Source organism: Cydia amplana, chromosome 4, assembly GCF_948474715.1.
Source record: "Cydia amplana chromosome 4, ilCydAmpl1.1, whole genome shotgun sequence".
NCBI lineage: Eukaryota > Metazoa > Arthropoda > Insecta > Lepidoptera > Tortricidae > Cydia > Cydia amplana.
In genome coordinates, this window is record NC_086072.1 from 3015249 (window position 1) to 3031465 (window position 16217).

General features: G+C 36.1%; 1 protein-coding gene across 1 annotated transcript in view; it reads right to left on the minus strand.

Annotated features, from left to right (window-relative positions):
* LOC134663079 (uncharacterized) overlaps nt 1–15266 on the minus strand; it is an 87262-nt gene extending 71996 nt beyond the window's left edge. Inside the window, exon 1 of the mRNA XM_063519399.1 lies at nt 15094–15266. The gene's annotated coding sequence lies outside the window, so the exon portion shown is untranslated. The remainder of the gene's footprint in view (nt 1–15093) is intronic.
* Nucleotides 15267–16217: the final 951 nt, after the last annotated feature.

Sequence of the window (16217 nt, forward strand, 5' to 3'; positions counted from 1 at the left end):
AAGTGGAAGTCCGAACTAAGTTCTTTTACAGGGATTCTTATTAAAATACCTTTCCGTTCTAACAAGACGATATTCGAGTTTTAACATACCCAGCTCGTGATATGGCGACCAGTTTTGCTTCAACCAATATTCAAATTACCATATTTCAAATAGGTAGTTTATGTCACAGAAAGTTATGGCATGTTTCGTCATATGACGTTTTTGTAATATGAATATTAGTGATGTAACAAATTAGATTTCTTAAAGGTATTGCGCTTCGTGTCAAATAAACAGGGGTTTCTTGTGAAAGACATGCTAATTATCTTCATTACACATTTTATGGAGCATATCATTGTAAGAAACATAAACGCACTATGAAAAACGCTGTATAATATCTAATATCCTAAGTACTTAGTGAGTTTTTATACTAATTTCGGTTTTCTATTGTTCTGGGCTCTGCAATATAAGATAGGCACAATTTTATTGTGTTCAGCTTTCTATTTGCTGGTGTTTCGGAATTCAATGCAGGGAATAGGTATATTATATGTATGTACAAATATACTGTGTGTAGAATAACAACAATGGCGGATTAGGAAACTATGAGACATCTATTACTATCAACAGAAGTTTAATTCTCAACAGGTGAGCTGTTCAAAATGGTCTACACACAATAAGTTTTGAATGATTCACGGTTTCACTAGACTATATAGGGAGCTCGAAAACAATACAAAAGGTATTCACGGTTCATATCAGTAACAGTATCATCTTGTGTGGCAACGTCTCACCTTGCTGCAAATCCACGCCTGTCGATTTTGCTTTAACAAGGTTACATATACAAACATATATTTGAGGTACTTCTCTAATTTTACCTACCTACTTCCTCAATATTACCTACCAAAAGATAAAAAAATGCAAGGTTTGAAAGCACATTATTCTTATCAAAAAACATTATTTATGATGTACGATTTTAATGTGCGAAAAGATTAATTTGAAAGCTCACTCTATTTTTCAAGGGTTTTCATTTAGACCTTTTTATAAAAATGCAAGGTTTCAAACCTAGTCGGTCTCTTCCCATTAGAGGTACATTGTAAGTAGACAATTATTTGGTCTAGCTAGATAATACCATTTTTATTTCGTAGCTCACCTACGCATGCACCGCTTATACAGTATTTGGACACCCTCAAAAATATATTTGCTCGCCTTGCTTATTCAGCACCTCCACTGCCAAGAGAGATGCCAAGAGATTTTACTTTATTTTCATTTCTGTTGGCATTGCTGTTGTTAAATAGTAATTATATTTTGGAATAAGTACCCTACTTTTACTTAATTTCAAGTTCGATCGGCTTTCATAATTGTAGGTGCGATTTACATGCTTTGTGGGCGTTTTCTAAAATAAATATCGAACACCTGATTCTTTCAAATCTGGACATTCTTGGGTTCTTCTACTCAGAATTGACAGCATTCTCCATTCTTCCATTAAAAAAAGATGTCCCAAAATGTCCATTCCATTACGTGACGTAGTGGAATGTACAATTTTCATACAAATTTTTGGGACAAGTTTTTTTATCATCAGGATTGATTGAGTAGGTATGCTAGTGATTCTGAGTTGAAAGAACCCAAAAACACCCGGATCTGTGAGAATCGGGTTTTCAATATTTATTTTAGAAAACGCCCTTGTAGGTACGGTAAAGTTTTCGTAGCATTTTGATGACGTCACTATTCGGGAGATTATTTCTTGCAAAATCATACCCCAGCAGTTTTGAGCTACCTAAGTAGTTAGAATGCATAACAAATGGTTATTTCAGCAATGCTACCATGTCCTAAACTGCCTGCTAGTTTAAAGTTAAAAAAACGTTCAACAATTACACGTCCGAAATAACCAAACAACCGAACTATCCACAAAAAATATAAATTAGTACAAAACAAGTGAAGGTCTCGCTCCAATTTCACCAATGCAAGGTCAGATCATCAATACCAGTCGTAATGACACTGCACAGACTGCACTGCTTTCTACACCAATGATAGATTGTTTAGAAACAAAAGCTTTCGAAACAATCGCCGTATTTAAGGAAATTAAACTTGGTGAAGTACATGACACGGTTGAAATTAATTTGTAAGTAATTTGGTGCAGGTCAAGTTATGTTGGAAGCTCGGAGTAATAATCCAATATGGAGTGGTGACACGCACTAATTTCTATGTGAAAAATTCTGCCGTTTTCGGCGCGGGGGGCGAGGAACGCACACAAATAATGTAAACACTAATGCATTTTTTGCATGCGTCGCTACACACGCACACGACAAAATTATCAAACACTAGCATAAACTATATTCACACAAATACAAGAACAAACACAGACAACCCTGTCCGTGAACGAGATGATGTCAGTTCTAAGTAAACGTAGAAGTGCGAGGGACTTGTCGATAATATTGTCGATATTTTATTGACTGAATTTTAACTGTCTTCTTTAGTCAATTATAACCATCAAAAACATTACATGTAAAAAGGTGCAAGTCTCGCAACGCTTCTACTACAAAAAAGTTTTGAGATGTAATGCTAATGTGAAACCAAGTCGGTTATTTTAATCAGTGCCAGGGGGTGTTAAAACCGTATCAATAATATATCTTTAATTTGTAATACGTATAATGACTTGGCCATCGCACGGCTGCATAATGACATAAGGATTATCGTCACCTATTAAAAATAATTCTAATTTGAACATAACGCTAGTTGCAGTTTGAGCATTACATATATTTACGAGTACGGTAAGAGTAAAGCATTATGTGCGATTGCCAAGTCATGATATGTATTACAAATTAAAGATATCTTATTGATACGGTTTTAACACCCCTGGCACTGATTAAAATAACCGACTTGGTTTCACATTAGCATTACATGTCAAAACTTTTTTGTAGGTAGTAGAAGCGTTGCGAGACTTGCACCTTTTTACATGTAATGTTTTTGATGGGATCTCATCTCTTTTTGTAGACAGTCCTTCTTTCGGGTACTCATACCCATACTATGTATACACATATCATAACTAAACACATCTTTATTCATACTCACATCGTACATACATCGTAGTGTACCTTTACTTTACCTACTATTTGTAGGAAGTGCAACAGTAACTTTGTAATAGCATATATTTATATGGAATTACAAACTTACTTATGCAGTTCTTAGATATTTAAAACGTGACTGATATTGCAATATTTTTAGGTTTTCGATGGCTTGATAAGCTGAAAACTGCTTATGTTTAAAATTTATTGCATCTTTTGGAAATCTAAAAAAATAAATCAAAATAACAATATATTTATAATGTTCATATAGATTTTATCGATATTGGTTTTTATGGTGTCCCATCACTAACTATGGTAGAGTGATACCAGAGTAATAAATTAAAAGTGCCTATTTATGGAAAATGACGGCAGTAAATACCTTAAAATCAATGATGTTATATAACATAGATAGGTTATAGTCATACTTGAGGAGCACAAAAAATACTTCCATATTTATTTCTGTGCCTACGAAGAAATCTGTTATTTTTGATTAGTTTTACATTCAACCCATCTTTGTCACACTCGTTGTTAAACATAAGGTCGTCTCTTTCTCTTTCGGTGTGCGGGAGCTCGTTAGCACGTGTACATTTCTCGCTTGTCCAGCCGCGACTAAAGGCAACTTGTCCAATTTGTCACAAGGTAAGCGCTTCAATTTTGGAACGCCTATAACCTATCTTGAGTTATAAATCATTGTAGTGTTGAGTCGCTCACTCGTGAGGCACCTCATTTGTACCACTCATTTTGTCAATTTGTCGCAGTACTTCGTACCGCAAAAATGTCTTACTTCACTCCTCTATTCATTTTACTTGATTCTAAAATTATCTTTCTCCTAAAAGTTCTATTCTTAACCTCCAGAATTGCACTCCAATTAAATGTTACTATTTATTTATTTTTAAAGGAAGTGATGAATACATAAATATGTATATACATTAAATATTTTGTCGCCGTTGGAATTAATGGAATAGTCGACGCTGAAAATATGCTAGTACCTCACCTCATTTGAAGTAAGACATTGTAACACCTCATTTTATAAAATGAGGTACTCATACAAACTCATTTTAAATTGATGTCCTACCCATCACTAAATCATTGCTTAAAATAAATAAATTACAATACAAACATTGGACATGTCAAATAAAAAATATACGATAGAAACTAAGAAAAAATGAATTTTCAAACAGTAGTAGGGTAGGTGCGTTAGTTTTCGACCAGCTTTAGTTTTCGTCCACTTGACGAAATTGAATATAAATCTACATTGCTGCACAAATTTGGACTTAATGCAATCCTTAATGTCGAGACAATATATCTACGAGGGGCGTTCAAAATATTCTCGGTATTGATATCTTACGACCTCTTCTAAAATTTCTTTCGTTACTGGCCGCTAAGGTTTATTCATTGAAATTAAAAAAAAGTATAATTCGAACCGAGATAGTCTTTTGTTTTTCTGCAATTGCTGAACAAACATGAACATCATGTGCGAATTGACAATGTTAACTAAATTAGAACATCGATGCGTTATAAAATTCTTGACAAAACAGGGTAAAAATCAAAAAACCATAAAAGAGGAAATGGATTGTGTTTACCGTGAGTCTGCTCCTTCTTTATCTACCATTCAAAAGTGGTCAAGCGAGTTTAAACGCGGAAGGGAGAGTATTGAAGATGACCCTAGACCTGGCCGGCCTGTAGTAGCTACTTCACAAGAAAATATTGATAAAGTGGAAAAACTTATATTGGAAGATGGTCGAGTGAAGGTAAAATCTATAGCACAAGTAACCAATCTCTCTATTGGTACCGTACATGATATTATACATGACCATCTTAATATGTCAAAAGTAAGTGCAAGATGGGTTCCGCGAATGCTGACTCGGCTTCAAAAAGACATGCGTGTAGCTTGTTGTTCCGATTTTATTGACCTGTGCGGTGAAAATCCTGATGAGGTGCTGCAAAGAATAGTTACTGGAGATGAAACCTGGGTTCATCATTATGACCCAGAGAGTAAACAAGAGTCCATGCAGTGGCACATTAAGGGTTCAGCTCATCCCAAGAAGTTCAAGGTCATCCCTTCAGCTGGCAAGGTCATGGCCACGATATTTTGGGATTGTGAAGGAGTATTACTAATCGATTATAAAGAAAAAGGTGTACATATCACAGGACAGTACTACGCTAACATTCTACGTCAATTAAAGGATGTAATTAAAGAAAAGAGGCGAGGAAAGTTAACCAAAGGTATTCTGCTTCTGCATGACAACGCCCCCGTCCATACTGCTCATATTGCCAAGGCAGCTATTGTTGAATGTGGGTTTAAAACTGTTACTCACCCACCGTATAGTCCGGACTTAGCCCCCAGCGACTTCTTTTTGCTCCCCAATCTTAAAAAGGATCTGCGTGGAAATAAATTTTCTGACGATGAAGCATTGAAGGCGGCAGTGGAGGAGCATTTTTACACGAAAGATAAAAAATATTTTTACGAGGGATTAAAAAAAATAATTGATCGATCTTTTAAGTGTATGAACATAGGGGGGGAGTATATTGAAAAATAAAAATATCAAACTTTTCGTACTTGTTTGTTTTCATTCTCATACCGAGAATATTTTGAACACCCCTCGTATCTACATAAAAAATGTATTTGGCAAGTAGCAAATTAAATATCAAATATGTTATTTGCTAATCTGTCATGTGGACGAAAACTAGAGACTACCTAGAGCATGGACGGAAACTGCACAATGACCCTATATCGGTAATACTTATCACGTTATTTATGATTTATACTATTTATTTCATTGAATGGATTATGTTGATATAAAAATAAGGTGTTATAGAAAAATAATGTGTTATATAAATTATATAACAATAAGCAACACAAATTAGAAGTTAGGTATACCTAATGAATATTTAGAAAGTCTTCTTTAAATTTTACCCTAAATTAGATCTAGTACCATGAAGTGGTATCACTTTCAGATTGACAATGTTTTTTAGTTTTTTGCTAAATTAGTGCACTATTTCATAATATTTACATGTAATAGTACTTACATATGAAAAGAAACGTGTTTTTTAAGTACGCTAGATGTTTCCGATCGGTTTTTACAGGATAAAACGCTACAATTCGGCATTTTCTGCTCCTAATATTCCGCTTAGACTGACGTTTGCTGAATGGCGTATGACGTATGGCAACTAGTTTTATATAACCTCCTTGACCGGCGGCCGCCGACTTTTGGCAGAGGGGAACGCCTGTTAATGGCGGTTCCTGTTGGTTTATTATTCCGAGGTTGGAAGGGGTATAATATGATAACTGCAGCGCGATGAATAGAATTGGATTATTATCGGAAGAAAAGTCAATATTTCTCGTAAATCGTAAGTATACTTTATACACTCAGAAAAAATATTAGCTTAGCAACCCTGCATGGGATCCTTTTAATGTACCGAAACTTTTTTGACCAAATTCCGTTTGTAACCAAATTTTACCAACTGCACGTTTCTTAACTCAATCTTTCCCATATAAACATTTGACAAACTTAAAATCCGACAAATAATAATTTCCCAAACTGCTTTGCAACTTTTATAAGACCAACTGTTTTTTTCCCAGATGGTTTACATGGACTATAAATTTTCGCTCAAATTTGTTTTTGTCAACTAAATCACTGGACAAAATTATTTTGTCCATAAATATATTTACTTAAAAAATGTTTCTTCAAATAAATGTATTGCAAAACCACTACTTGACAAATTATGTCTATTCAAAACATTATGTTACTAAAAATGTGTTACGTCTAGGTTAGGTAAAGTGGGCAAACCAAGCCCCCCGCATTGAAAAAACACTACAGTATTATTACCTATATTTTTACGGGAACACCCAAATATTCCGAAATATGCTTTTCCGACTTTCATAACCTCGATTTTCACAATCCCGATTTTTTTTGATGTCCGAAATATCGAAATTACGACTTCGAAAACCACGAAAGAATAAAATCACGACTGCGCTCTTTCCGAATACTTATCCGATTATCATATGAACGAAAGCTTAAAGTTCCGATTTTTTTTCTCTAGTTTTGTCTGCAATCAGTCAGACTATAAGCAGATTGGTTGAGTGCTTTATATCATGACGAGCGAGTCCTCCAGCGAGGGCTTCTATTCATTTAGCTTTGACAATTTTGGATTGTTAAAAAAAAAACGGGTTGCACTCAGGAAGTGCCGGCAGAAGTGAAAACTCAATGACTAGTGCAAAATGTACTATGTATAATTAGTAGTCGAGTTATATTAATACCGGTTAGAGCGAAACTCATTAGATGGCAGTTAAATCAATAAAGAAAAACTCGATGGCATTACATGTAAACAGTTTTTCATGTAATGTCATTGAGTTTTTCTTTATTGATTTAAGGGCGTTTTTTTTTGTTGTCTCCTACACTCACGAATCACGAATCATGCCATCTAAATGAGTGGCCATCTAAATCTTACGGTCACGTCATCGTCTTACGCTGTCTCGAGTTTAACATTTTTTCCCCGCCTCAAAAAGTGCACAGCGCCGCTAAAGATCTTTTCACTTCAAAAATCCGAAAATATTTTTACAGTACATACTACTTTTCCGCATTAGTGCGTAAAACGCTTTTCGTGCGTATGTCGAAACTTTAAAGTGCCATATGTACTGTAAAACGTTGTTCGATACACGTGCGAATAGGTAATTCGCAACTCGTGTCGATTTAAAACACTCCCTTCGGTCGTGTTTTAATTTATCGCCACTCGTTTCGAATTTCCTCTTTTTCGCACTTGTGTCGAAAATAACTATTTCCCGATTTCTCTATTCCGAAAAATCATTGACCGGTCGGAAATAAGTAATTCGGTATTCAGAAATTCGATCTTTTGTAAACTCGGAATAATGAAATCTGTGATTTTCAAAATAAGACCTGCTAACTAAAATCCGCTTTGATACGCAAGGGCGAAGGGGCTGCTTTGCTCGTAGCGCCGGGGTAGATGCGGAGCAATATTCGATAAATTCGCAATATCGTTATTCGAAATCAAAAAATGCTTTAAGTATATTAAATATTGTGAAATAATAATTGTCGAAATAAGTAATTGCCAAAATACAAGTTTGTCACGTTTTTTTTGATAATTGTTACATTTGTCATGTTTTGTTATGGTTTTTGTATTCTTTGGCAACTAATAATTTCAAGTAATTGAAATTTGGTAAAATAAATGTTGCCAAAGTAAGGAAATGTCAAAATATGTTTTTGCATATCGTTCTCTTGGAAAATATTTGTATGGGACTTGTTTAGTTGGGAAATGATTAGTTGGCTTTTATATTTTTGGAAACGTGTAAATAAGAAATTATTGAACAATAATAAAAGGGAGAAAATAATTCAATACCGTAGTCACGGTTTGTAATCAGTATCAAATAGTCGTACCTATACAATATTTATAAGCGACAAAATACAAGTATTTTTTTTCTTTTAGCCAGAAGAATATTTTTATTAATGTTGACTGTAAGTAAGGTCAAGATCACGTGGCTGGAATCCCCGAAGAGCGCCGTAAGTCACGTTTCCGTCCCAGATGGGCGTGACTACAAGGAATCGCGAAAATAAACTTAGAGAATAACTTTACAACTTTAATGGTTTCTCAAGATAAGAAATTTGCGAATATTTCTCAAGCAATCTACGTTGTTTAAGTACCTATTTTGGGAACTAAGGCATACTGAAAGTTAACCGTTTATAATGCACCTTTACACACAACATTTTTTAAACGCCTGATGGCTTAGCATACGTTATTGTGTTTTTATCGAGTAGCGAGTCAAGAACTATATTAAGTATAGAAATAGAAATATTTTATTCGTAAACACAAATGGTACGGTTAAACTATCATACTCATAAGAAAAACTTATGAAGGAAAAGTGCCACGACATGGCCTCATCCCACCCTCATTCCGATGAGACCAAGTGAAAGAATCACGGCATGTACACAAAAGTAACAAGCAAAAATTTTTTTTTTGCATAAAATTCAATTTTTGAAGCAATTTCTCATCGCTGGCTGTACTTTTCTTTTAACAAGCAACTAATACTCGTCGAACAATGCTAACAAACCCATACACAATTAACTCCTGTGTCCATCATCAGATCAGCTCCATAGTGCCATATTAATATTCCATTATCAGTTATCACCCAGTAAGTCCTATCCCCTTGATTAGGCGCGAGGAATCCCATGTGCACTACGGCATTTGATCTGTAGATTCAATTGGTTCTGCCTCAGTACTCTCAGTAGTTGGCAATATTACGAAACTCTTATGCGATGTCTTGCACCATTAATTTAATAATCCAAACCTTATGTAAGTCGGACCTATCCTTAAAACTTTAAAATCCCGAGTTTTATCGTTAATTCCTTTGCCTCATTATCATAGCTTTAAACGGGTCGCGAATTAAAAGCTAGTGCAATTAAAAATGTGCCATTTTTAAATAAACCAGGGCACCCAGAAGCGTGAAAAGCTGCTTTGACGTGCAAATGAAAAAAACACGTTAAAATGTACGATATTCATGTGCGAAAAGATTCATTTGGAAAGCTCACTCTAGTTTTCGAGGGTTTTCACTTAGATCTTTTTGTGAAACCTTTTAACGTTACAGTGGAAATGATAAATATGGAAAAGCATGGATAGCCGCATATTTTTCACTTGAATTAAATGTTGCTGTACAGTCAATGAACTTGATTTCTGTCTCGTTTTGTTATTTGTCACAATATTAATCAGTAAAAAAGCAAGTTTAAATAGTCAACGTTTATTAACGTTTGAGATATAAACCTCAGACAACCTGCATCAGCTGTCAAATTTTCGACCAAATTATTTTGCACATACTTATTTCTATTGTCTCATTCGTTTGCTAATATGTACTTCCTATTTATTGTGCTCAATATTTCCGTAGGCGTATCTTTGATACTGATAACCTAACTCGCATACTTCTTGTATCTTTTCCACGCCCACGAAGATCAGAGGAGAATCTGGCGTTCTGTGTAGCCCACAAATTGAGTTGACTAAACATACAGCCGCTAAAATTTATGATAAACCCTGTTGTCGTATTCATTATTAAGGTTCTATGGTAAAAGATATAAATATAGGTATTGGAATAGTATTGGTTACTATGTACAATTGGTAGCCTAGAGATAAGGCGTGCGACTTCAGGGGTTCGAATTTCAACTCGTACCAAAAGTTTCTTAGAACTTTTTGTGTAGGTACGAAGAAATATCATTTGCTTTTCCCGTAAAAGCGTATTTTCTCCCTTGGGTAGGAAGAAGGGTCTCAACTCTCAAATCCTGACGATCGAGAAGCGAAAGCGATCTCCATGTTCCTCAATGCCACCGGAAAAATGCTAAAATACGGACGAGGATGTTTTCTTTCGTGATCGTGCTTTATTTCATCTTAATACGACATCAAGATTCACAAGAACAAATTAACATACATTTTGAGTTGAACAAAAGTCTGGAAAAAAGTACCAATTGGCGCCAATATTCAATTTGAACTTTTGTCCTCAATTTTCGTATAGATTTAATCGTATTGTTAGTATCAAATAAACTCAGTCCGACGCTGCCAAAATCTCCAACCTTGAACCGAATAAGATCCGCTTGGCTGGACATGAAGCCCAAATCAGACATCAAAGAAACAAGTTGGCAAATAGATACTTATACTTGGAGACAATATGAGCATTTTGTCGGCAATTCACTTCGCCTTCTCGTTTCAAGTATTCGTGTAGCATCTTTTAATTTTTTTTTTCAATAAGTATACCTATTGTATAAGTAGGTGCTTAGAAAAAACTTTTGTGATGCAGAACCATGGACCGTTTTGATGCAAATAAGGCAAATTGAATTAGGAACCTACCTATTTTATGGCAACGATGAGCGTTTTCTTATGATTCAATGAAGCAGAGATGTTAGCTTTAGAAGTGATATGAAAAAAAGTATAGGATACTAATAACTGACCGGAAATTAGTAAATATTAATTTCAAATTTAAATCGGTTATTATTTTTCTATATTTGCCAGCTGTAGGAGTTATAGCAGTTAATGTTTAAAAAATCTAAGTATCCAAATCATAAACCAATTAGCACTAATCGCAAACATAATCAGCTCAGATGTTTTTTTATTTATTTCTCATTAGTCTCATTACATTCAGTAAGTCATCCTGTATTATACAGGGCGACATCAGGGGGTGGATTAATACCTTAATCACTATAGACAACAGTTCGATAGCGGGCAGCTCAAACACTACTTAGCCAAATTGAAGGGATAATCCCAAGGATTTTGGACTGGACTGGATTGGACCTTCGGATATAATAATATCCTTGATTGGCTATCGAAAGTATCAAAGTACTGGATTTATTATTGGGTCTTGTTATTATAGGCGCGGAAATAGTGTGCACACAGGTTTAGGTTTAGCTGACAATATTACATTACTGACTAGTGATGGGTAGGACATCAATTTAAAATGAGTTTGTATGAGTACCTCATTTTCTAAAATGAGGTGTTACAATGTCTTACTTCAAATGAGGTGAGGTACTAGCATATTTTCAGCGTCAACTATTCCATTAATTCCAACAGCGACAATTTTTTTAAGATGTATGAAAGCTTGCAGCGCTTACGCTTGTTGTCTTTCGTGTTTAATTGTTAACGTATTTTCGGTGGTGACGCGAAGCGATATTGAAGTACGTCGCGTGTCGGTCTCACTCCCTCTTTGGGTATTTCTAATTCATTGTTTCATTTTGAAAGGATTTTTGAGGGGTTCATCAGGTTCATGTCACAGAGAGGCGGTGAGTGGACCTTTTATCGTTGCAATAAGGTTTGTAGTTCGGCAGTTGACAGTGTGTTGAGTGTCGGCGAGCAGGCGAGCACCTAGCGCCTCGCGCGATCCAGGGACTCTGTTGCGAGTTGTGAGGAGTGTATGAGTTTTGAGGGTCGCGAGACTCGCGAGTGAATTTGAACGGATACGAGTTTTTTGAAATTTGAAGTGTGTGAATGATTTGTGTGGCAAGAGGTGTTTGTGATGCGCGCGAGTAAATGAGTAAAATGAATAGAGGAGTGAAGTAAGACATTTTTGCGGTACGAAGTACTGCGACAAATTAACAAAATGAGTGGTACAAATGAGGTGCCTCACGAGTGAGCGACTCAACACTATTACTGACAATATTACTGACAAGTACCTACACAGGAATACCCCATTAGTAAGCATTTACCTCATAGTTGGTAAACTCTTGAGCGTGAGTTAATGCATTTAAGTGCAACAGGCAAAGTAGTGTCCGACCGAAACATGTTTTTTTGCCGAAACCGAAACCGAAACCGAATGTTCGGCTTTGGCTCTAGTTTCGGCCGAAACCGAAACCGAAACCGAAACTTTTGAAGACTTGTTAAAATCGTTGAAATAATGTCATATAACCGCTTTTAAACTCATATTAAGGGGCTGTCAACACCCAATGTCCTTGAAATTTATGTTATTTAAGGGGCTCCGCCACGCCAATGACCTTCGAACTGAATCCCTTAGTTTTCTTATGTTTTTTGTAGCTTATCATATTAACAGGAACGGCTTTAAGCAATATAGTATTCCATATTTACTTCAAATTCTTATGTTTTTTGTAGCTTATAATATTAACAGGAACGGCTTTAAGCAATATAGTATTCCATATTTACTTCAAAGTTCATTGTCTTCGAGATATTTGGCATCAAAGTTGAACAATTTAAGGCCAAAAAACTGGTTTTCTGGCCATAACTTTTGTGTTAATTCGTTTAAATTTAAAACCCTAGACACGTTTTACGACACGTCAAAAACGAACCCAAATATGTAGATTTCGTATAAGTAATATCCTTCACAGCAATCTAGATACGAAAAAATCGGTCAGGTGCGAGTCAGACTCGCCCACCGAGGGTTCCGTAATTTTTAGTATTTGTTGTTATAGCGGCAACAGAAATACATCATCTGTGAAAATTTCAACTGTCTATCTATCACGGTTCATGAGATACAGCCTGGTGACAGACATACAGATGGACACTGGCGCAAGTGCCGGTCCCGCATTGGCTTACACAGCCACGAGAGTAGGGATTGCTCCCGGTACTGAGTTTGTATGGCGAGAACCAGGAATTCCCGGGAATTCCCGGTTCTCGCCATACAAACTCAGTACCGGGAGCAATCCCTACACGAGAGACGTTGTTCGTCGCTTACAGACGCTGCATAAATCATCTGTCAAGATGTTAAAGGCATCAATGATGATGATGATGATGATGATGATGACGGAACCCTAAGAACTCAACCGATTAAATAATGTAAAAGCGGCCAAGTGCGAGTCGGACTCGCCCATGAAGGGTTCCGTATTTAGGCGATTTATGACGTATAAAAAAAAAACTACTTACTAGATCTCGTTCAACCCAATTTTCGGTGGAAGTTTACATGGTAATGTACATCATATATTTTTTTTAGTTTTATCATTCTGTTATTTTAGAAGTTACGGGGGGGGGGACACACATTTTACCACTTTGGAAGTGTCTCTCGCGCAAACTATTCAGTTTAGAAAAAAATGATATTAGAAACCTCAATATCATTTTTGAAGACCTATCCATAGATACCCCACACGTATGGGTTTGATGAAAAAAAAAAATTGAGTTTCAGTTCGAAGTATGGGGAACCCCAAAAATTTATTGTTTTTTTTTCTATTTTTGTGTGAAAATCTTAATGCGGTTCACAGAATACATCTACTTACCAAGTTTCAACAGTATAGTTCTTATAGTTTCGGAGAAAAGTGGCTGTGACATACGGACGGACAGACAGACGGACAGACAGACAGACAGACAGACATGACGAATCTATAAGGGTTCCGTTTTTTGCCATTTGGCTACGGAACTTAAAAATCTGGTAGACAATAATGGAGATAAAGATCGAAGAACCGATAGCCGTTTGTCTTATAAAAATCTATCTGTAGTGCAAAAGTAGGAGATACGATTCAAAACTTGTCACATAAATCGATGAAAACCGCAGGTAGCCTCTTTTAAGAACAACTATTTAATTTAGTAAAGCAAAAATATATTTATACCTATGTTAATATTTATTATATTTTAAGACCGTGGCCGCACTCGATACATGATTGAACGACATCGGCTCGATAGAAAATAATTGCAAAGGTTGGTCTTAAAATCACCATTAAACGGTTCTAATGTCAGTCAGATGGCAGTCGCTTTCGTAAAAACTAGTGCCGACGTAAATTCTTGGGATTAGTTGTCAAGTGGACCCCATGCTTCCATGAGCCGTGGCCAAAATGCTGGGATAACGCGAGGAAGATGATGAGTTTTCTTATTATTCCCTTGCCCAGGCCCAGTAACATGCGACAGTGCTATCTCATTTACTACGATACAATTAGACAGTGTGCGAGTTTTAGGTATTGACAGCCTCTTAAGACTGCGTCGACCGTTCAGTGGCCCCATCATTAGTGGAATTGTGTTTAATAATAAACCGATTAATTTCTGTATATATAAATCAGTATATATATTAATATTGTTGTCCTACTTGTTCCACAACTTTTGGTCTTTGTCACATAGTTTAGTTTCATAGAACGAAGTACCATTGCGTATGTTTCGGCCCGGCCGAAAGGTTCGGCCGTTTTTTGGCCGAAACCGAAACTACGGCCGAAACATGATTTTTTGGCCGAAACTGGCCGAAACCGAAACCGAAACCGAACCTTCGGTCGGACACTAAGGCAAAGTACAGTCAGCGTCAAATTTTGCTAAATAGAATAATTTTCAAAAATTGCTACAAATTTGTATTTTTGGAGACCTTTTAGAGGAGCTTATGTGACCTTTTGAGCAGTGAAATTCATTGTATATTCATGAAAAATTGACTTGGTTGGGAACCGAATCACGAAGGACCATGTGTTAATTGCATACTATACAATTGCATAGTTATATCTGATTAAATATGTAGGTACGAGAATCCTAATATAAACTATCAATAAAACTTACAAGTAAGTATGTAACAAATCGATGATTCACCGTTTCGTGAAAAATGCCGCAAAACACAACGAACTTGAAAACGCAAACTTAACTCTTAAAACATTACCTTCAACGCGCCGCCTATAACTGCGACAAACCAGGGGTAGGTGCCAGGCACAGTTTAGCAACTTTTCACAACACTAGTACATCCAGGCTACACAAAAACGAGGACCACAACACTGGCACTAGGAAATTCAAAATGGCGGACGACACGTCCAACTGGTTTGCGCGCCAAACCGCGACTGAGCTAGGCACGTTTGCCCGGTAAACTCCACCAATAAACAAATGAAACGAGCGGGTAAATTGTACCTCGTACATTACTGCTCAAGTTTGTATTGAGAACAGAATGAATGTAGTCTAAAACGCAATGTATAGGAAGTAAACATAAGTGACGTTGAACAACGGAAAGCGAAATTGAAGTACCTAGTATTTTGCTTGTCATTGGAATGGAACTCTTAATGAATTCACGTGGAATTCACTTAAGATATATGCTACAGATATGAGATTTGATAATTGGTTTCCGATTGGCAAATACAACCTATAGCCGGCGGAAATGTGACATGCGAAACATAATATATGTATCGTTTAATACTTGAATATAGTTGCACACAAGACATAATAGTTCCTTCCAGTCTCAATTAGATAAGTTTATTAGCAAACAGGTTACGTGTGTATAATGAAGTTGTTAACTATTAAGACGTAACTGGGGTGTTGAAAATTATGTATAGGTATAGGTATAGAACGTCTGAAGTAATAGTTAATATAATCATCGAAATAGTAAAACCGTAACACTAACAGTATTGGTGCCCGAGGACATTTCAGACATTTGATCCGTCATCAGAATATTGTGAGAATCAGAATTCAAAAATAACTAAATACGGTAAAATAATTTAGAACCTACCTATCCAAGGTCAGCCCGAGTAGTTTGCGCGTATAGCCTAGGCAGGAAGAGAGGTAGGTAGGAAGAAGTATTTAAATTGCCAACTCCCCAGTTATTAATCATGTAGGTATTATCTTTTAATCCCGGTTCACCCCCTCAACAAAGGATGATTTTCCGGAATAAACCGGAATAACCTCCATGTTCAAAACTGTATTCCAAATTTCATTCAAATCTATTTAGCTTTTTAACAAGACTTGATCAAGTAACAAATAACTACACAACTTGGGATTTTTCCACCAAGACGTTACGGA